General features: G+C 40.5%; 1 protein-coding gene across 1 annotated transcript in view; it reads right to left on the bottom strand.

Moving 5' to 3' along the window:
- LRIG2 (leucine rich repeats and immunoglobulin like domains 2) overlaps positions 1–24,271 on the bottom strand; it is a gene marked incomplete in the record, with an annotated part of 726,335 nt that overhangs the window by 681,940 nt on the left and 20,124 nt on the right.

Below are 24,271 nucleotides of genomic sequence, written 5' to 3'. Positions count from 1 at the left end.
TGAAGCCTAGGTACATAAGCACAACAAAAGTTAATCTCCTGAGCAGCCAAGTGCAGTAGGTATTACCTGTAGATCAGTAACAGTACATCTAACAGTGTGTAGACGTATTATTAAGGGGGGAACTCATACAGCATCTAACATTGTGTAGACGTATTATTAAGGGGGGAACTCACACAAGCAACATAGTGACCACAACAGCAAAAGCTGAATGAGGATACCACTGAATGTTAGAAACCCATATGTACTGAACAGATAAAAATTCTGTCACCTGATGCAATGCATTGCATTATGGGAAACTTGACAGCACAAAGACACCATGAAAGGTGTCATTTCAAAGGTGGGGGTGATGCATTATATTACACACTACCTTAAAAAGCAACATCCTAAGCCATACCTCGCAATTTGAGATAATACATATTATGGTCTTGCAAAACCTTTTCAACCTGTAAGCAGACATTATTTGCCATGGTCAAAGCTGCAAAGCAAGACAAGTGTGAATATACAAAAAGCCAAACAGGAAAACTATTAAACTTAATAAGGTCAGGTGTGTATCTAACCTCTATGTAGTCTCCCCTCCTCCCATTTCAAATATCTCCAATCTTTTAATACCACATTGATATTTGTACACCACAACATTTCCAAGAAAACTACATATGCATCCCTCTTGGTGACACTTCCTCAGAAATTCTTCCTTCTAGGTGACTACAACTTACCTCAAGTCTGATGCACAGATGACCTTTCTGAAATATTGTGACATCCATCAATCAGCTCTACTATGATTTTGCAAACACAATCCACATCTCTAAACCACTCCTTCATCCAGTACATGCCATGTGAATATTAATTGTTCCTTACCCTAACATACCGCTAAATATTCCACAAAATATTTTCCAAAGCCCCCAAGTCAAGCTAGAATCTTCAACCAACCTAGGCGTCCAGAAATGCATGCAGTACTCCACATATGGCCTAAACAGAAACTGTGAAGGGGCTAAAGCGACTTTGATTCCTTCACCTCAATAACCCAGAAGAAAAAAAAATCACAGAAACCCACTCACTAGTCACTCTCCAGCAAAGCTCAGAATGACTTAAAGATGAAGAAATTCATCATCTCCTCTACCACCACCACCACTGTCCTCTAAAATCACTAGGCCTGGTGGAGACTGCAATACCAGCTAGATGAACAGGGCACAGCAGACTTAACTAACCCCTGCAACAGCTTCCAGTTCATCCTTTGGGAAAAGCTGAAAAATATAATCCAGTCAATGTGCACTGTGTAAGATCAGGGCTCCTCCTAGTAAGCTGTGCCTGGTACATCTCCCATGGGATGCACATAATGGAAGCCTTACATGGCACACCAAACTTCAACTGTTGCAACAATTAGGATTCCTTTCTCCTTAATTCCACCAGCCTAGTTTCCCTTTCCAATGCATACTCAATGGCGGAAAAGTAGTCTTTGAAAGCATTCAGACATTTGGGACAACAATCTGATTCCAAGCATTGTTCTGGCCCTGCTCTAAACAATAGTGACCCAAGTGTCACAACAATAAAACAGGGGTTAAAGGCACTGCCTCATATGGGGAGGTCTAGGTGGCAAAGTTCCCCTTTACCAGGATAAAAAGGACTTATGATGTTCACACATTTGAAATGCAGTAGACCTGTGTATGTACTTTTCGTACAGAACAGTTTACAATTAATGCGGTTTGAGGTAATGCATATGCAATGGTGCATCGGTAGCTCTAATGTTGGATATGACTTTAGTATACTATCTCAGGGTGGCATCTGAAAAGTAGCTTCTTCTGCTCACCCAAACTGGGATTATTCAAATTTTCTTGTGAATTTTGACCTCTGAATTTCATCAACCAAGTAAATGGGGAGAAGCATAATCTCCTGAGGCAAGAGCTGGGCTAATACATCCAGACTCTGTTTACTGGGTGAGAAAGAGAGAAAGATTTCTGAAATTTGCCACTGATTGGACAGATAAACAGATCGAAGACTAGGAAACCCCACTTTAAGAACTACTCCCTAGCAGTGTCCAAACTGACCGACCACTTTAGCATCAACAAACATTGGATGTGCCTATTAACAAAACATGACAAATCAAAAAAATAAATAGTGGATTGTGGTTGCCCACTCCCACAGTCTCACAACTTGACAAAATGGACAACAGCTTTTTTTTTTACCCATTTGACGACGGCAGTCTATCACTATACTCTCAAAAGGAACAGTTAGTACTTTAGCAAATAAAATCCTCTGGGGAGAAATTCTGCCTGCATCTTCAAAATGCTAATAACAAAGATGACTCCTGTGCACACCATTTCCCTTGGACCACTGACCCAAATAAGGCCCCCCCCCCCCATGGCAGAGGCACCCATAGGTGTAGCTACAAGGAAGGGACTATACTGAAGAACACCATCCAAATTAATCCACCAGACAGCAGCAATATGCACTGAATATTAACTGGCCTCCCTGAAGGATCTCAGTGTGGATGCCTCAGAGTCTGTAGTGTCTAGTGCAAGATCCTCAGATGTAGCATGGCATTAGGTACAACAATGCCACATGCCCCAGAACACAGAGGCAACAATCAACAGGTTCCTAGTACCACAAAAATCAAGTCAGACTCTTGACTGTAGCATGTTTTACATTCTGTTTAGGGGTAAAAGAACTCTGCATATTTTGATACTGAACAGAGCTCCCAAGAAAAGAATGCTGTATGTGATCAAGCTGCGAATTTGCCGGAGTGAAGGTGGTCCCCAGTCAGCGAGACAAACAGTGTAGAAGACCCTAGTGCTAAACAAGACTTTCCTTTGTAAGAGACATTAGAAGTCAAGTCCAGGTATGGAAAAACTTTAGTCCTTGCAAGTGGAAATAAGCTGACTCTACTGCAATGCACTTAGAACTCAAGTGTCACAGACAAGATCAAACAGTGGGGACTGATACAGGTAGATATTGGCTGCCGTAGTGAAGCACAAACTTCAATCGATCTTTGGCACTTTTTATGTCAAGACTGGCATCCTGAAAATGTACAGAGCACATCCCGCCTCACCTTCACAGATATGGGACAATGGACTGCAGTACAACCATGTGGAAGAACTCTTCTGGAACAAATTTGTTTAAGCTTCTGAGATCTAGTATGAGTTTGAGGTCCTTTGTTTTTGGTACCCAGAAAAATAAGCCAGAATAAAATCCTTGTCCTCACTAATCTACTGGCACTGACTGGACGGATATAAAATCCTTGTCCTCACTAATCTGCTGGCACTGCCTGGATGGCCCTCATCCTTGGAATGTACAGAATCTCAGAAGATGAGAATAACCTTTTAGAAGCTAAAAGGCCCAAAGCTGGTGGTCCCCTAGTTGCCTACAAAAGGGACATTAACATAGTATTCTGAAAACCTGTGCTGGAACAGAATGGAAGATAAGACCTGCAATGTCAGGGTATCCAACATTGGCACAGCAGATGTTGGCCACAGGGTGTCTTGTCTGTGTCTGTCTGTGTCTCTGTGTGTCTGTCTGCGTTGCCTGCAGCCTACAACAGCCTTGCTCATCGCATGTTGTGTGGGTAGGAGCTAGACTCCACCTTGGTCCAACAGAAAAATGAACCAATGCCAGAGAACCCAGCATAGGTGGCAAGAGAAAAGCCTGAATTGAAGGAGGCAAAAGTAGGATTCGGAAATAGTATGGAACAAACATAAGCCATCAGAGGAGGAAGGCCCAAAGCTGGGGGTGCCAGCAATGGCCCACTCAAAACTGGAGGGACCAGCATTGGAAAAGAACTCACAGAATGCTTTACCTGGCATGGAGAAATCAGCATATTCTCTTCACTAGGACCAAAGATAAAGGACAGCTTACATTCACTCCATCCTGATACCTCTCAAAGTGTTAAGCAATAAGAAAGAGAAGCAGTCTACTTCTACTCAAGCTCTGCAATAAAATGCGTGGCAGAAAAAGCAAGAAGACTGTCACACATACAGGGGGGGTCAGCAGGAGAGCCTTAAAGCCAATGATGGCAGAGTATGCATGAGAAGCAAGTCTTTTAGGAGAATTCACCACATCTAAAAGGATGAGAGACAGCAGGGCAGAACCTCCACATCTTTGTGGTCCGAACTCCTGTATCTGTAGAAGGCTGCAAGGCTCCACTGGCTGTCTGAAAGCACCAACAAACAGAGTTAGGGTCTTCTCCCTCACCTGAGCAGAGAGTTAGGGTCTTCTCCCTCACCTGAGCAGAGAGTTAGGGTCTTCTCCCTCACCTGAGCAGAGAGAGAGTTAGGGTCTTCTCCCTCACCTGAGCAGAGAGAGAGTTAGGGTCTTCTCCCTCACCTGAGCAGAGAGTTAGGGTCTTCTCCCTCACCTGAGCAGAGAGTTAGGGTCTTCTCCCTCACCTGAGCAGAGAGAGAGTTAGGGTCTTCTCCCTCACCTGAGCAGAGAGAGAGTTAGGGTCTTCTCCCTCACCTGAGCAGAGAGAGAGTTAGGGTCTTCTCCCTCACCTGAGCAGAGAGTTAGGGTCTTCTCCCTCACCTGAGCAGAGAGTTAGGGTCTTCTCCCTCACCTGAGCAGAGAGAGAGTTAGGGTCTTCTCCCTCACCTGAGCAGAGAGAGAGTTAGGGTCTTCTCCCTCACCTGAGCAGAGAGAGAGTTAGGGTCTTCTCCCTCACCTGAGCAGAGAGTTAGGGTCTTCTCCCTTACTGGATATTTTAACAAGATCCAGATCTGCTTCTTGTTGCCTCTTTAAAATCATATCAGAGAGCTCAGACAAATGTTGTGGACATGAGAAATATACACATTTATTGTAACTATTGGCATCAGTGATCTGCATGCCACTGCCATGCTTATTAGAAGAACAAGGCAAGATGTCCAAAAATGGCAAGGGTCTCAGACAAATTAAAACATTTTAAGTCTCAGAACAGTGGAAAAGCAGCAATGTTTTATTATTAGGCAGTGTTCCCTACTAACAAAAGAAAAATAAATATGTTTCAAATATTACAAGAATTTGCCAAATAGAATGGCAAAGGATGTCAATCTACTCTCAAAAGTCATAAAGAAACTTAAGTAGCTTGTAAATGTATTCGCTGGTGGGGGGGGGGGGGGACGGAAGTGGAGAAGAAAGGTGTAGAGTATCATGGGTGGAGAAGGTGGAAAAGTAGCCCAGGAAAGTTTTATCTAAAATGAGTTGAGTGTGGAGTACCAGAGTAATAAGGGTTAATGAAGATGGACACTACTCCGTAGAGGTTTTCCATCTGGCCTGTGGCAGGCAGTATGCTCCATTATTTCACGCACTGACATTTCTAATCTGGAGCCCAAGACTTGCATGATTACATCAGTCATCAAAATACACACACAAAATAATCCAAGTTACACTGGAGGCAAAAACAAAATTCTAAATGAACAAAAAACAGTGTCTGGCCTGCGCATCTCCCAAATCACTCTTCTCGATTCTGTCTCCCCTGTGTTTGAACACATCTCCCACCTTCCCTTCCATAAAATAAACAAAAACTGTCCTACTGCCTTCAAACATTTTTTACGCCACACAGGTAGGAGTCTAAACTAATGGTGTCAAGGTGTACATTGCACACATATGTGTGCACAAGGGGAGCCGTTTTCAGTCAGAATGTTCAGCTGTGACAGCAATCCACACTAACTGCAAAGAGTGATGTACTTTAATAGTGCTTCAGGTCATGTGCTGCTCTGCATCTCTATCAGCTCCAGTCGACAAAAAGAAAACCTGAAGCATTTATGCATACATTTCTTAAAAGTAAGAAGTGTTGTTATTGACTACAGTTAGGAGTTACCTCACTACATAACCAGTGCTGCAACACATGAGCCAACTATTTTACTAACCCTCTACAGCACAAGCAGAATTAGACAAGTTGGGGCAGGTAAACCCAATAATCAACTGCATAATTATTTTTCTCTCTCCCTCTGTCTAATCCTCATGCTTTCTTTGCATGTGTCAGTATATATATATATATATATATATATATATATATATATATATATATATCAACTTATAAACACAAAAAATCTGGACAATGCCGAAAATAACTGAGGGGGCCCAAAATAGGGGCAGATTTTAAATATTGTTCTAATAACCTTAGAAAGTTGCTAGAATAAAAGGTTTTACATTAGTGTGCATTTTCTGATGGATATGTAGTCTGAAATTCAACTGTTTGTCACTGTTTAATGACTTCAATCCTCAATGAATTGTCAGAACACACAAATTTTAGGAGGAACAGTCTAAAAATGTGAGGCAAAAACCTGGACATTCTGGACAGTTGAGAAATATGCACCCTTTCAATGTGTTTCACCTTGGCAGAATGTTTTTAAAAATACCTACCTTTGGTCCAAAACTAATTTTGTCTGACAAGCTGAACCAGTGTATACAACTACTGCATTCTCTACACAGCAAAGTCCAAATGGAGAGATGGGAAATAAATAAATAAATCAGCAAAAGGAGAAAAGTATTGCTGGAAGTGAATTCATCCTCAAGTCTTGGTTACTACCTTCACGAGGTGGACACTTTTTCACAAAATCTCACCAAGACGACAGCGATATATAAACTGTATTTTATATAGCATACATCATGGATAGAAGCAGGTTAAAAAATAAAAGAGATAGCTGGGTGCACAAGTCCCAGGACAAAAAAGTGCCCAATCCTGGTAGGTGCACTGGTACCAGGACTGGAAAAAATGACAGTGCAGAATCCTCAAGACACAAAAACATTCCTAGAATGGGGTTAGGCCAGGCCCAGAGGGAGGATGGACCCACTGTTAAAGCAGCAGTCCACAAAAATGGATAGGCCAAAAAAAGAACCATACAATACAGGTGATAGAGTGGACTATTGAGGATAAGAAAGAAATTATGCATTGTTCCTATTATGCATTGTTCCTATTATGCAAGAAGCCTGGAATTTCCAAACAGAAGACATATGAAAAGATTGAGAGAAATCAGAGGAAGGAAAAATACTTCCACAAGAAAAGTTGTCAGAATCTTCAAATAAAAATTTGTGTTCATTAATACAACACATCTGTGGAAAACACTATATATAGACCAAGAAATCTTATGCCATTTGGAAAAAGAAGCGACTGATGAAGTGCGAAATTTAAAGAACAAAATTTATAGATGTTTGAATGGTATAAAAAAGAAATATGGACATGGGAAAGAAAGTCAGATCTGATACAGTGCAATATTTATGCACAGGAGAAAGCCACATTAATCAATCAACATAAAAAAGGCATCCCCAAAGATATCTGAAGAGAAATATAGGCAAAGGCATCCAGATATGGAAATTTTCACAATAAAAAAATAAAACCACAGAGAGGGAATGTAGAACAAAAGATTTGTCAAGTAGAATTTAAAAAAGACATTAGTTAAAACAAATAGAAGCTGAAGTTATGGAATATTTGAGAAGTGAAGGACTCGGTGTAGAAAGTCCAAAACAAATCATATAACAGCATGACGGAACATCTAGTCCCCAAAGTAAGGAGAAACATGAGGAGCAGGAGACATCTGAAGAAGAACTATAGATATGGGAAAGATGTAATATGGTACAATATTTATGTAAAGGAGAAAGCAAAGCTAAGTAATGCAAAAAAAGAGCAGCAAAGATTTTTAAAGAGAAATACAGGCAAAGACATCCGGATATGGAAAATTTTACAATACAAAAAGAGGAAAAGCAGAAAAGTGGATCAGTAATGGGGAATTTTAAGAAAGTGCATATCTGCAAAGTGAATGATTTAGTATAGAAATTTTAACTTGCATAATACAACAGGCTACAGCAATGGCCACCCAAATTAAGGAGAAACCAGTGGAGCAGGAGGCATCTAATCAGTTGACATATGAAGACACTTTGGAGCCTCCCATAGGAAACCAGTACAAAAGGCTCAGTTAGAGCTATACAGCAAGGAAAAGAACAGGAAACTGTGGCAACTCAGAAACAGTCAATTCCGTAGAGTGATAGGCCAGTGAAGTCCTATATGAAAGTGCAACAGATCACACATGGTAAAACTGAAGAGAACGTAGCACAGGAAGAAGCTCTGGAACTTTCTACGGAATGCCTGCAGAAATGGCGAATAAAGTTCATGATGCTCAGTTTAGAAGAAAATGATCTAAGAGAAGAGTTACTTGATTTAATAGAGATGGTTTAAGATCAATGAAAGAAAGACTTGCAGAAGGTCAACTAAACCCAAAAAGTTAGAAGTTTGATAAAACAAATGAACACAGTAATTAAGACTGTCCATAAAGATTCATGCAATATAACAGAAATAGGATACATTATCGATTAATTTGGCTGCACAGACAGTAAATTCCTCCCACAAGAACAAAGGGTAGTAAGGGAGAAGACAGGGAGAAATTGAATGCCATCATAGAAGTTGTGAAAAACTGAGGGGCTGCCAGCCCAGCCAGATAGAATTTTATAAATAACTCTGTCATTTTAAATATTAATATGATCCACAGGCTAGTTTCACAGATGTAAGATAACTGTGTTATGCTCTAAGCTTCAAAAATGTAACCATGGTGCACCCTGCTGGAAGAAAGCTGATACGTAAAGGATTAAAAACTGTGTTTGATCTCAAGCTCAGACAGAAGACATCTGCAGCTAGAAATTCTTTCTATTGTTTTAAGACATAGATAATTACTAGGTTTCACACGTAAAAAGTGTCTTTTATTGCTGTGGCCTCCTGACAGGTGGAGATCAAAAGAGAAATGTTAAATTTTAAGTTCTGTGAGCCTGGGAAACGTAAGGAGTGGTAACAAGAATGATGTAATCTGAAATGACTCAGCAGTAATGTGTACTATCAATTTAAAGGCTATCTCAGAAAGTAAGGATAACATTTTGTATTTTGTTCTGAAGCTGACAATAAAACTCACCAGCACTTTGCCTTGTAAGTAGAATTTAGAACACAGTTTCTCTCAGACAGTTACATAGCCAGATTAATCTAGCTGTTTTCTATAATTTATGTCAGACTATCATACAATATTGTTTTGAAGTATTTTCCTGTGATTTCTGAACTTCTATTAGCAATATGTTGAATTGAGGAGTATTGTCTTGTGTTATTATTATTATTTATTATTAAATATTTTTAAACCTTTCAAATGTGGCCATTTTGTGTAAATATAATTTAAGCTCTCAGAGTACTTGCATGTATTTGGTGGTACTGTATAAGTCACTCCAATAGCCTCATCCAAACAGTAAGTGTAACCCAGGGCTAACATTACTAGCACACATTGGAAATGGTCACCCTTTGGGAAGCGCCTTATAGTAGTGGATAAACAGTGGTTGTTGGCAGTGATTTCTACCTTACAGTCTGGGCAGGAGGGGGCACAGCTGGAGAACCTGTGCCAGCCTTCCCCAGGGGTGTCTGTGTGTTTGTATATAACTCAGATCTCAAAGTGTGTGTGTGGCAGGGACATGAAGCATTGGCTGGACAGACAGGGTGCTGGAGGTTTTGGCTTGACCACTTGGCCGAGATCTATACCCTAAATCTGTGCCAGTGGGGAGTCTTACTGGGGATCTGATGAGAAAGGGAGAAACCAGCCTCAGACTGGCTGTGATCTGCGTGTGCTCTTAAGGGAAATTGTACTTTACTGTGTGTGTACTTGTTATCCTTTCCAATCTGCACGTCCCTCACTGGAGATAGTGGTGAGAGTAGTCAAAGAAGTATCGGAACAGAGACAACTATAAAATAATTAAGACAAGAAATGTCACTGTTAGAAGGGTATAGAAGAGGGAACAGATCAACAAAAATACTCAAAGACAGACATGATAAAAGCAATGCACAGTACTATAACGGATCAGGATTTATCATGCACTATCGCAAATAATAAGCTAAAAATATCAGCACAGGCAGAAAAACTTAGAAGAAAAACAGATAAATATAAAGGCATAGTACAGAATAAAGCAATTTATTGATGACCCAAATAAGTTTTATAGAGAACTGGGAAACTAGGTAAAAAGAATAGAAAGACTACCGAAAAACGAAGGAAGAGAGAGATTTTGGAGAAATATTTATGAAGATTCTGTGGAACATAAAGACGCTAAATGGATAGAAGTAAAAAAGAATGAGAAGTTCAAATGTACAGGATATGAAATGGGATGAAGTAATGGTCAGAGAGATTGAAACAAAGTTAAAAAAATGTCAACCTGGAAAACCCCAGACCCAGATGCAGTATCTAACTTCTGGCTAACATTTTTGCACAGAGATTTAGCAATGAGTAAGAACTATTTATATATCCACCCCGAACAGACACCAGCCTGGCTAACAGGAAAAACAATGCTCCTACTTAAGGGTGAGCCTGCAAGCTACCCTACAACTTATAGGCCAGTAACTTGTCTTCCAACGACATATAAACTGGAATGGATGCAAACAGAGTTTATAGTCATTTAGAAGAAAACTCAATTATAGCAATAGAACAAATGGGCAATAAAATAAAGTCATATGGAATAAAGGATCATTTGTTGTTAAATAAAGTCATAGTGGACAACTGTAAAAGGGATAAGAATCTAAGTATGGCACGGATAGACTACAAAAAAGCATCTGACAGTATCCCACATTCGTGGATAAGACAGTGCTTAAAAATGTACAAGATACACCTCTACACTCAAACTACACCACAGCGACCACTTTGCAGTTAGGCCATGATAAAAGACAAATTATTCCAGGGATAAAAATCCAAAGGGGGATATTCCAGGGTGACTCTGCGTCACTGCTGCTGTTTTGCCTTGCTCTTAACCCATTAAAGGAGAACTGCACCCACACACTCAAAAAACCTGTTTATTTCATCACGGTTTGGCGTTTCCTACATTTTAACACCACTCTGGGACTACTTACAGGTTTTTAAATACTTTTATATGCAACTTCTCAGTCTGACAACATGGGGTCTGGCATCTTGAAGCAATTCTGATTGTTTAGTTTGCCTCTAGGTATCCCACAATGCAGTGCTTGTATGTAAAAAAAAAATACATCATGCAGGCTTTTCTTCCTAAAGCTCCTGTCACTGCATTGATTTTACATGCATACACTGCTGTCTTTCAGTTAGCTTTAAGTAAAATTTCGTGCCGTTCAGCGACTACTTAAAAACACAAACAGTGCAAATGCCACAGAACAGACTTTCAAAGTGCTTTTTACTGCTGCTTCTTTTTAGAATGGCCAAACTGCAGTCTTTTGTGAAGCCTGAATTGTACTTAAGACTCCTCTCCCATCCCCCTTCACACCTAAATTTCCCTAGTTGTCAAAAGTGGCAAGTGTAATTTGGGCTGTTACCTGCTGTGATTGACAGCTCACAGCAGGAGCCTTGACTCGTACTGTTTCCTTACTTTCTGTACAGATAGGGGAAGGACCAGGGAGCTGTGACATCATGGCATGGGTGGGTTTTTAGGACGGTAGTGGTGATGGCAGTTTGGGGAGGGAAATGACCAGAAACTCTACCTGTATTCAGTGGCCTTAATGACATCAGTGAATTGGAGACTGCAGCAAGGGCGGGACAAAACGTTTTTTGAAAGTGAAACCACCACAGTACAGTAAGGTATTGTTCTAGTGGGGAGAAACAGTCAGTTTAAAATATTTTAAATGCTGTATTTTTGTTTATTCATAGCAGGGACAGTAAACAGGGAGAAAAAAACAGAAGTTGAGCATTTAATAATTGAATCTCATTAAATGTGCAAAAGCAACATTTAAAGCAGGAAAGCTGCAGCACCAAGAAGACAACAGTTTGGGGCAAGAATGTGCTATAAAAGAACTTGAGCAAGAGGGAGTATATAAATATTTGGGAATTGATGAAGGATCAACAATAAAAAAATGAACAAACGGGAATAAAAGAATCAGTAAGGAATATTTTAAGAGACTTAAATTAATCCTGAAAACAGTGTTGACTTCTAGGAACAAAGTTCAAGCTATAAACCAATTTGCTCTTCCTGTCCTGGTCCAAAAAGGTGTTTGATAGATTAGATAGGAAAACAAGTATGCTTCACGCTTATCAAATGATTTATAAAAAAACAGTGCATATCAAGATTATACATTCCCCATTCCGAAGGAGGGATGGGCATCCTTGAAACTGGTTACATATATAGATCTGCAATCGTGGGACTGCATACATATCTGCTGACCTCACAGGACCCAAACATAGTGAAAGTTTTGAAACCTGAGAAGAATAAATCTAAGATGACTTCCCTGCTTAGTGTAGCAGAAGCATATCAGTGTCAAGCATGAATGGAAATCAAACTAGAAGAAGAAAAAAATCAGGCAGCAACTGATTGTGCCAAAAAAAAAAAAAAACAAAAGAAAGAATATAACGTGAAGGATCAGATGAGAAGGCAAGAAATGTGGAAAATACATATTGTTGCAAGTACAGAAAACTCCTGGAAAAACCTCAAGTTGATCAGGATTGAATGCAAGAATGGTTAGAGAGGTGAAAGCAAACCAAAAGATGAAAGGTTAATTAGTACTGGCGGCCCAAGATAGTGGACTATGTACACATTGGTTTACAAAATCCATTGAACATGTGAGAGAAACAGACAAATGTAGGTTTTGTAAAACAGAATTGGAAACAGTTGCTCACCTTGTTGCTGGCTGTATACTAATAGCAGAAGGACTGTATACTGAAAAGGTATAATAATGTAGCAAGACTATTGCACTGGGGATTGTGCAACCATTACAATACTCAAGTAGCTGAAAAACACTGGAAACATGAGCCACAAAGTATCATAGAAAACGATGACATTTACAACACATGGGATCACCCATTACCAACAGTTCAAAAGACAGATGCAAGAAAACGAGATATAGTGGTTCATGAAAAGAAGACAAAAGTAGCATTGAACGTTGAAATCGTTACACCCAGTGTCTTGTGTACAGAGAGAGAGAGAGAGACAGAATCATAAAATATCAGGATTTGCAGTCAGAAATGAGAGCAATTGGAAGAAAGATACCCATACAGTTCCAGTAGTAGTAGGACTGATCTGCAATCATATTTAGATACGTTACCGATACATGCAACTCCATACGAATTGCAGGAGTCCTTACTGGGCACACTGCAGGTGCTGCAAAGCGCACTTCTGGCTGCCATCAAAGATTGAAACAATACTAATTTCCTGAACTTTAATCATATTATGATTTAGGAATGGTGTCCATTACCCTCATGGTACTAGAAACCCAAAAGATTTGGAGGAAGAAAAAAAAAAAAAAAAAAAAGTAGCGACTGAGGAAATGTGAAACTATAAAGAACAAGACTTAGAGATACTTGAAAGGTATAAAAAGAAACATGGACATGAGAGACAGAGATCCGATATGGTGTTGGAGAAAGCGAAACTAATACAAAAAAAGCAGTTTCAAAGACATTCGAAGAAAAATACAGGCAAAGGTACCCAAACATGAAAATTTCACAATACAACAAATAGGATCACAAAGGGGGAATGTAGAACAGAAGATTAGTAAAGTAGAAGTTACATAAATAGATGCTGAAGTTATGGAATACAAGTGAAGGATTTAGTTAGAAAAATCCAACTCTGGTAACGTCACAGCATAATGGAACAGCAAGTCCTCAAATTAAGGAGAAACAGATCAAATGGGAAACATCTGATCAGTTGCCACATGAGAATACTCTGGAGCCTTTAGTAGGAAGCCAGTAAAAAAGTTTAGTTGGAGTTGCACAGCAAGGGAAGGAAAAGGAAATGGTGGCAACTCTGAAGTGGTCAATGTTGTGGACAGACAGGCCAGTGAGTTCCCATATGAAAGAGTAGCAGATGATGCAGGATGCAACTGAACAGGCTATGCCACAGGAAGTTGATGTTCTGGAACGTTATGTAGAATGCTCATGGGAAAAGGAGATTAAAGAATCAAACAATGAAGAGTGGCTTGACTTATTAGTGATGGACTAGACATATTAAGATCGATGAAAGAGAGTACAGAAAGTCAATAAAACCGAAAAAGCTACAAGTCTGATGAAACAAATGAACACAGTAATCAAGACTATTAATTCACACGATATAACTGAAGTAAATAGGATACATTACTGTACAGCTAAATTAAAGTCTTACCACGAAAAATACAGCGTAATAAGGGAAAGGAAGGGAAGAAATCAAATGCCATAATGGAAGTATCAAATAGAGAAAACTATAAAGGAATCAAGACATGAAGGCTCAGTTAGAAGAGTATAGAAGAAGGAACAGACTGACAAAAATACTTGGAAAGATAGGGGTTATAAAAAACAGTGCACAGTATTAGAACAGACCACGTGTATTGGGCACTATTGCAAGTAATAAATATAAAGATATCAGTACAGACAGAAAAATTTGGAAGATATGCAGATAAATATAAAGGAAAAGTACAAAATAAACAATTCATTGATGATCCAAGAATGCTTTCCAATTCTCTACAAAACTAAGCAAAATGTATAGAAACACTTAAGTCCAGAGAAATATCTATGAAGGCCCCGTGGAACATAAAGATGCTGAATGGTTAGAAGTAAAAGAAACAGTAAGAAGTGCAAATGTACTGGATATGAAACTGGATGAACTAACGGCAGAGAAACAAAATTAAGATAAGCTCCTAACTGGAGCAAGACTGTTGCATTGAGGATTGTACAATATATCTAACTTTTGGACTATAAGTATTAACATCATTACACGAAGATTTAGTCCGGAGTAAATACTACTTATACGTACACCCTAAATACACACCAATTTGGTTAACAGGAAAAAACAATACTCCTCAACAGTGAGCCTAGACTACAAGCTAATCTAAAAACTATATGCCAATAACTTGCCTTCAGACAAAGTATAAACTATACACTGGAATTGATGCCAACAGAGTTTATAGTCATTTAGAAGAAAACAATCACTGCAATAGAACAAAAAGTTAACAGAATAAATGATCATTTCTTGTTAAAGTCATAAAGGAGAATTGTAAAAAGGGGAAGAATCTAAGTATGGCATAGATAGATTACAAAAAATAATTTGACACCATTCCACATTCATGGATACAGGAGCATTTACAGGCATACAAGATAATACACCACATTGACTGATTACATCACAGTGACCATGAAACAGTGAGAAACTACTATGCAGCTAAGCTACGACAGTGGACAAATTATTATCCCAGGGATAAAAATGCAAGGTGTGGGATATTCCAGTGCGACTGTCACTACTGCTCTTTTGCCTTGCCCTTAACCCATTAAACTGTCTCCCATTAAGCTGTACTTAAAAATTAGGTCATGGTTATAATTTGTCTCCCAGACAACAGCAAAGTGTAAAGACTTACCTCCTTCATGTGGACAATTTAAAACTGTACAATTCATCAGATGAGGAGCTGAAAGCACAAATGGAAGTGGTCAAAACTTTCTCAGAAGATACAAGAATGTCATTTGATCTTGATAAATGTGCAAAAGCAACATTTGAAGCAAGAAAGCTGCAGCACCAAGAAAATATCAGTCTGGACCAGGAATGTGATATGCAGAAACTTTAGTAGGAAGAAATGTATAAATATTTGGGAACTGATGAAGGATCAACAATAAAAACATGAACAAATGGAGTACAAAACTCAGTAACGAATATTTTAGAACAGTAAAATTAATACTCAAAGCAGCCGTGACAAGCTATTTACCAATCTGCTCTTCCTGTTCTAACTTACAGTTTTCGCATAACTGAATGGCCCCAAAAAGTACTGAAGCAGTTGGACAGGAAAACAAGAAAAATGCTTCATGTTCATCAAATATATAAAAATCAGTGTATATCAAGATTTTATATCCCTCGATCTGAAAGACTTATGGATCTCATCAAAACTGATTACATGTATAGATCTGCAAGTGTAAGACTGCATGCATATCTGCTGACCTTATCAGATACAAACATAGTGAAAATTTTGAAACATGAAGTGAACCCCAAGATGACTTCCCAGCTTAGTTTAGCAGATGCATATCGGTGTCTAGCAGGAACGGAGCAAATATCAGGCAGCAACCAAATGTGCCAAAACAACAAAGAAAGAATATACAAAGAAGGATCAGATAAGAAGGCAAGAAATGTGGAAAGGTACAAATATAAATGCAAGTACAGAAAACTCCTGTAACAGCCTCACGTTGATTAGGATCTGATGCAAGAATGGTTAGGGAGAGGTGAATTTAACCCAAAAGATGAAAAGTTAACATTAGCTGCCCAGGATAGTAGACTATGTACTCATTGGTTTACAAAGTCCACTGAACATGTGGGAGAAACAGACAAATGCAGGTTCTGTAAAACTGAACTGGAAACTGTCACAAATCTTGTTGCTAGGTGTGATGCACTAATGGCAGAGGGCCTGTATACTGAAAGGCATAATAATGTGGTAAGACTGCTACACTGGGGATTGTGCAAACATCACAACAATGAAGTTGGGAAGAAGCATTGGAAACGAGTCAAAGTATTAAAGAGAATGATGAAGTTTATATATCACATGGGATTTCACCCATTACCAGCAGTTCAAAACACAGAACTGAGAAAATCAGACATAGCAGTTCCATGAAAACAAGACAAAGTAGCACTACTTCTTTCAGCTTTTTCCCCGGTTACACCCAGTGATTAGCGCCTTGCGTACAGAAAGACACAGTCATAAAATACCAGGATCTGTAGGCAGAAACAAAGGTAATGTAGAAGGATACCAGCACATTTCCAATATTAGCAGAAGCAATGGGTCTCATGAAAAAGAAGAATTCACAGCTTATTTCGATATGCTACCATTACATGTAACTTTATATGAATTACAGGAGTCGTCAATTCTGGGAACACTGCGGGGTGGTAACAGCACTTTTGGCTAACAGCAAAGTTGAAACAATACTAATTTTGTGAACTTTAGTCATATTATGAGACTTACATTCCTGTTATGGTATTAGAAACCCAAAAGATTTGGAGAAAATAAAAAAGCAAAAAAGCAAGATACAAACTGCAGACCATACAAGTAAATACACACAACTGAAATAGGGTGATAGCATGAAAATCATCTGGAAGTCTAATAAACTCCGTTTCTTATGTCAGGCTTCAACAACGATGCTAAAAATAAATTGCAAATTGGTTGAGTTTTGACCACACTGTGGTCTCACCAAGTAAAGACTGTCATTGAGGCAACATACACCACTTATGCATGAGCTTTTAATCAAGTTACTCCACAAGGAATTAGTGAGGATACTCTTTTGGTCAGTAAAATGTCTGCCAACTTCTGAGCCATTCAGTATTTTTGCACAGTCTGTAAAAAGTAAATTCAAGTTAACAAGACGAATGCAAAGCACTCCAGTTGTTGTCACATTCATAACAAGGAAACTGCAACCTGAAAAAATTCAACTCACATTCACATAGTAAAAAACATTTAAACCTTAATGAAACTAAGATGCGGTACTTGGATAGAGTAAAAAAACACAAGAGCTGCATTTTAAAATACCCATTTATTAACCTGGGTAGGGCCCACCCGACACGCAGTTTCTTTTGAGGGGCAATCAGGAGCAGTGTCTTTGTGACTTGCTGAAGGTCACAGTAGACAAATGAGGGCTGAGGGAATCAAACCCTGTAATGCAGTAACTACTGCACCTGGGCTTACATCTAACATCTAACCACAGGTACAAACTTTCTACACACTGCAGATAAGTCAGAGGCCCAGAGCAACAACTTGCAAACTGCAAATGCCAACTAACCATCTTAAAAAAGGCAACAAGGCCGAGACAGTTCTCTGAGAACCGCAACAGTGTGTGTGTGTGTGTGTGTGTGTGTTACTGGCCACAGCAGGCAAGCAAAAACATTTTTTTATATATAATCATATTTCAAATTCTGAAAGGAAAGTCATGATACATGATCAATAGAATGAGATGTTCTAAAAATATGCATCCATGAAATTTTTTTTTTAAACCGTTATGATGACAAACGATAGGAAGCCGCGGTGGTGCAACGGTAGCATTGTCGCCTCACAGCAAGAGGTTTTCCCCGTTTGATTCTCGGCTGGAGTGCCTTCTATGTGGAGTCTGCATGTCCTCCCCGCAGTAGAGTGGCATTTGAAAGACATGCGTGAATGGGCGTGCCTTCGTTGAAGGTTGGGCATCGGGCTGGCACTGTAAAAATCTACTGCCAATCATTAGCGGACTGGAGTTCCGCTGTGGCAACCCCTAAAAGCCGAAAGAAGAACAACATGACGACAAACAATACTTCTGAATTAACATCTCTGTTAAAATCCATCTAAACACTGTGGCTCTCTAACCTAACTAATTTCACTCTGGAAACCTTGCTTTTTTTATTTACTTTACTTTCACAGAGAGTTAAACTGACTATTTTCCAAGGACGTGCACAGTCACACACACAAATTCTCATTTCGGCCAGATTGCTTATGCATTAACAGACCACCACTGGATGGAGACATTTATGCATAATTATACAATAATGTCCTATTACACAATGTTCTCGTATAGTTAATGCCTGTTAATTAAGAACATATTGATAACACAGTGACTCAAGTTAAGTGTAAACAAATGTTGGAATCCACATGGTGTTATACTAACAAACAGAAAAAGTCATATCACAGGCAGTTCACATCTTATTTTTGCTTGTGCCTGCAAAACAGCCAAGTGTACTACTGAAAACGCTGCAAGCTCATAACTCAGGAACTGCTATCGGCAAACCACATGTACCAACTGCACCACAATGTCTTATGCACACACACAATAGGTCTTAAAAGGAAAAATTACTTTATAAATATATATATATATATATATATATATATATATATATATATACATATATATATATATATATATATATATATACACACACATATATATATATATATATATATATATATATATACACACACACACATACATATACACACACACACACACACACATATATACATATACACACACACAACTTTCAATGCTCATCCAAAAATCACTGAATGCTGTAAGAATGTTTTGACTGTAATGTATAAATATGAATATCAAGATGAAAAAAAAAAAAAAAGGAAAACAAAAATATTTGAAAAAAAAAAAATCACTGCAACAAAAAAGTTATGTACTCACCAGAACGTTCCATGTTTGCAGTCCATCTCGCCCTTTATTCTTAGGTGTAGGTTCGGAGCAGATCCTTGGCTCTGACTCATCCGATTACAAAGCTCAAAGTCTCTCAGTTGGCTCATGGCAAGGTAGGTATCCCATAGTGCACTAGTAGGAATCCCCAGATTGTGTTTGCTGCTGTAAGCGAAAGATAAAATCTCCACAAGAAACAACAAAGATGAAAGCTCTCCACCCTACAGAAGAGAAATACTATCTAGTCTCCAGATCCTCCAAGGATACATGGACGGGGGTAGGTGGGTGGGGTCATAAGAATGAAGGGCGAGATGGACTACAAACATGGAACGTTATGGTGAGTACATAACTTCTTTATGTTCTGTAGTCCTATCTCGCCTTCATTCTTACATGTGGGACAGCACCTCTAGCACCTTTTTCTCGGGTGGCTCATGGGAATGTACTCCTAAGAACTGTGGAACCAAAGGAGGCTCTACCCCTGGAGGCCAAGTCCAAGTTATAATGAGTAATAAAGGTATGAGGGGTAGCCCAAGTTGCTGCTGCACAAACACTGTCAATTGGGACTCTGGCTTGAAAGGCAGCAGATGTGGATAAGGATCGTTTAGAATGAGCCTTAATTTTAAACCGGAGTTCCTTATCACTGGAAGAGTGAATAAACGAGATACAGTTTGAAATCTAATTTGATAGTTATCTTAGAGACTGGCAAACCTTTTCTTGTTTCAGAAAAGGATATGAACAATTGGTCTGATTTTCCAAGTTCCTTGGTTCTACGTAAATAGAACCTTAACTGTCTATGAAAATCAAGCTGATGAAATTTATATACTGCACTGTTTGAATGATTAGGAACAAATACTGGCAATTCGACAGATTGATTCAAATTAGACAGAGCAAACCTTGGGGATGAAGGACGGATTTGTAAGAAGGGAAATTCTGTCTCTATGAAAAATCAAGTAAGGAGGTTTGACTGACGGTGCTTGTAACTCTGACACTTTTCTGGCAGATGCAACAGCTACTAGAAAAATGGTCTTCCAAGAAAGGAACTTCAGTTCACAGGAATGTGTGGGTTCAAAAAAAGGGGGGGGGGTGAGTTTGGACAGAACAAAATTTAGATCCCAAGGAGATACAGGTTCCTGAAAAGGTGGGGATAAGGGAGAAGTAGCTGCTGCATTTGGCATTGATTGGACTAGCAAACAGATCACAGCAAGGCTGTCCCCATTTGCGGAAAATCTGTTGCGGGACTTTCTGATTCAGAGACCACTCGTGAGGCATCAAGATTGCCATGCTGAGCTTGTCAGCTATCACACTGGTAATTCCCGGGATATGCGTTGCCACTAGAAAGTGTTGGGATGACATTGCCCACTGCCAAACAAACACGAAGAGTCTCTCGACATAGGGGGTAGGACTGGATTGCCATCGTTCCTAGAGGAAGAAAGTACTGAAGCACTACTCTCATCTCTAGGACACAGATATGCAAGTGAGCCTCGTGATCTTGCCATGTGCCTTGGACAGTCCTGCCTAGATAATGCCCCCCTCCACCCTACCCTATCCGGGAGGCATCTGTGGTCACAGTAGCAACAGGTTGGCGAGGAAGGAAAGGTGCTCCTGTCCTTAGTTGATCAGGCTGAATCCACCAACGAAGGTCCTTTTTGCAAGATTCTGTTATCAGAATAGGATGAGGCAGAGGTAGCTGTTAAGAGACTACTGGGGAAAAAAAGAGTAGCCATTGAAGGATTCACATATGTAGTCTGGCTAGTGGAACTAGAGTTATGATAGAAGCCATGGTCCCTAAAAGTTTCAGCACTGTCTTGGCTTTGACTCTTTGTTGAGGAAGTAGACTGTATATCTGTTGTCTGAGATTTTGTATTCTGTCTGCAGGAAGACGAGCCATCATGGCGACTATGTCTATTTCTGCACCTACAAAAAATCACATATTGAGACAGCGACAAGGCAGACTTTTCCCAATTTATTGTAATCCCTAGTTGAGTGCAGAGCTGGATGGTTGAATCCCTGGCTTGTAGAAGTAGGTGCCTGGTGGTAGCAGTCAGGAGCCAGTCGTCCAAGTACAGAAACACTTGGAATCCAGGTCTAGAAGGGACGGAAAAACTTACTCCCAGGGCAGAGAGAGTTCTCCCTTCCTGCTCGCACCTGGTGAGTGCATCTTTTACCTTTGGTCCAAACAAAGAGGAACTGTCAAAGGTGGCATTGGTAAAAGTAGATATGAAGGGCTCTGCAAAGTTACATAAACACATCCAGGAGCATCTCCTAAGGGGCTGTATTGAGACCAAAGGGCAGAGCATGAAATTGGTAATGACTGGCTCCCAGCCAGAAGCGTAAAGGACTCCTCTATGCTCTATTTTTATGTGGTAGTACGCATCTTGGAGGTCTATGGAGCACATCCAACTGTCTTTCCCTAACAGAGGGAGTATAGACTGCAGTGTTACCATTCGGAACTTGGACTTCTTCATGGATTCATTTAATTTGCTAAGGTCCAAAATGGGCCTCCAGTCCCCTGCTCATTTTGGCACTAAAAAGAATCTGGAGTAAGTTGCGAATCCTATCTGGTCTGCGGGGACAGTCTGATTGACTCTCTTTGTAAGCAACTTTTGAACTTCATAGTTGCTTGATCCCTGTGACTGGGTGGAACATGTGGGATTTTCTTGGTGGTGTGGGGTGGAAGAAAGAAGGGTATGAAGTATCCTCTGGTGATTATTCTTTGTACCAATTTGTCTTGGGTGATGCTGAGCCAGGCTTCTGGATATAATGATAAAACGACCCCTGACTGGCTCCAGAGAAGCGCAGTCGGGCCCCACATCAGGAGCACTAATAGGGATGACCACGAAAGGAACTGCGGCCACCCTGGTTTTGCGTCCCCCCCACCTCTAGGGTGACGTCTACCATTAGTTCCTCCTCCTCTGAAGGAGGAATCGCCCTGTGCGTCTGGGAAAAATCTCTGGGATTTCTTGAAGCACATTTTCCTGCCTCTCTGACCCTTGGGGTATGGTCTAGAAAGGACAGAAAAACGTGCATCCACGGCAGAGAGTTTTCCCTTCCTGCTTGCACTTGGGGAGTGTATCTTTTACCTTTGGTCCAAACAAAGAGGAAATGTCAAAGGGGGCATTGGTAAAAGTAGATTTGAAGCGCTCCGCAAAGTTACATAAACACATCCAGGAGTGTCTCCTAAAGGGAAACTCCTGAACCCGCTGCCCTACTCGCTCCAGCTGCTGCATACAGCTGCTGCATACAATATCAGCTTCATGGAGGAGTTAACAATGGAGTTTAAGGTGGACAACTGAGCAGTAACTTTTTCAAGGACTCCTTCAGTTGATGTACCTTGGAGAGCATCTCCTAGCTCCTTTACGAGATCTCTTTGAAGCCTAGTAAAATAAGTGAGGTTATTCAGCGATCCGAGTGTAAAAGCCGCTGAAGAGAAGATGGATAGATATCTATCCATCGTTCGAGACTCCTTGTTCGGTGGATGGACATATGAAGAAGTCTCTGCTAGTTCTTTCTTTGTGGCTGCCGCCACCTCCATGGCACCTACAGGCACACCTTTGGTCAAAAAGTCCTACTCTCTGAGGCTGAAAGAAATTTGTTGGGTCTTCTGGGGACTGGTTCCATGACATCAGGAGTTTCCCACACCTTTTGACTACGTCCAAGAGCTCATCGAAAGGTGGAGACACACAAGAAAGTTGAAGGTTGAGACCCGAAAGCCTTCAGATACACTGACTCATCAGAAGGGGTGACAGTGGGCCAGCCGCATCTCTGTTTCAGGATCTCTAAGATATCTACAAAGGAGATATCAGAGGATGACCTAGGGGACCCTTCTGACTCCCTGAGGTCAGTGTCAGAGATGGACTCATCAGGGGAGTCTACATGCTTCCTCTTGCAAATTCTCTTCAGAGTGGGCTCCTCAGAAGGGTATTCTGGGGAGGTCTTGGAAGACTAGGGGCCACCCAATGGGGGCTCCTGAGGCTGCGGGTCTCTGCTGCCAAGACAGAGATAGTGCTAAGACAGAGGTCAATGCTTGAGAGGGAAGAGCATCGGTACCCTTGTGCGGAGCCGATGACCTAGACAGCATGCTCATCATCTCAAATGCAGATCTCTCTGGCTCCGAGGATAGTCCTGGTTCCGAGGAAATGGGAGTAGCCCTCGGCTCCAAAGCGACCAGCTCCGAGATGGATGTACGATCAGAGTTCAGCTTAACCAACGCACCGAGAGGTAGACTTGGGACCGAAGAAGTTCGGGTCCAAGCGTCCCTGTCGAGGCAGACTGGTGATCTTCGGCTCCTAGACACCAAGGATAGCACCGAAGGTGTTGGAGCTGAATATGGCTCCAAGACAGACACAAAAGGTGCTGGAACTGTGGGTTCCACAACAAGTGGCACTGAAAGCTCTGGCTCCGAAGGACCAACATGGCTCAGAGGAGGAACAGCAACAGGGAGAACGGTCTTAGATGGCTCTGGAACCGACTGGGTTGGAGCAAGCAACAATTTTGGTAACGCCGACAACTTCAAGAGTCTAAGCACTACTCTTCTCTACATCCTCTTCAGAAAGGCTCTTGGAGGATCTGAACGATAAGGTAGGCGACCTAGATCTCTGCAACATAGGAAATTGTAAAGTTGGGGAGACCGGCAATAACTCTCTGGACCGGCTCTGAGGTAAATTCTCAGTGGTCAGCTCCGAAAGACTTGGGGCTGACAATGGAGTGTTGATATCGATAACCTCGACCAGCTCCAAGGGCGGTGGAGCCGACAAGGTAGAAGGCTTGTCCAATATCAATACTTTTTGAAGAGGTCCAGATAAAATAGTCGGCACAGGAGAATGCCTCTTGGCCGACTTGACCTTCTCTTTCTTTGAAGAAGGAGACTTGGAGTGTGATGATGAAGAGCTGGCCAAATACTCCTCAAAGGAAGGCTTAAGTAGACCTTTCAGGATTAGTTTGTTCTTCCTTTCTTGGAGAACTCGAGAGCTGAAAGAGTGACAGAAAGAACACGTTTCCTGAAGATGAGTGGCACCGAGACAGTACACACAGTTAATATGTCCGTCAGTTATAGACATTTTTTGGAAGCACTTAAAGACACTTTTTAAAACCCGAAGGTTTATGATCCTTAGACTCTTTAGACATGCTTCGCACAAACAGAACACTAGAGAAAGCAGGAGAGAACAAGGCCCTCTAACTTAAACGGGCCTAGCCCTGTTGAGGAAAAAACACCAGAAAAAGAGTTAATAGAGGTCCTCTAACTTAAC

This window comes from Protopterus annectens, chromosome 7.part0 (assembly GCF_019279795.1).
Source record: "Protopterus annectens isolate FY-2018-M chromosome 7.part0, PAN1.0, whole genome shotgun sequence".
Classification (NCBI taxonomy): domain Eukaryota; kingdom Metazoa; phylum Chordata; order Ceratodontiformes; family Protopteridae; genus Protopterus; species Protopterus annectens.
This window is presented reverse-complemented; position numbering and strand designations above follow the sequence as displayed.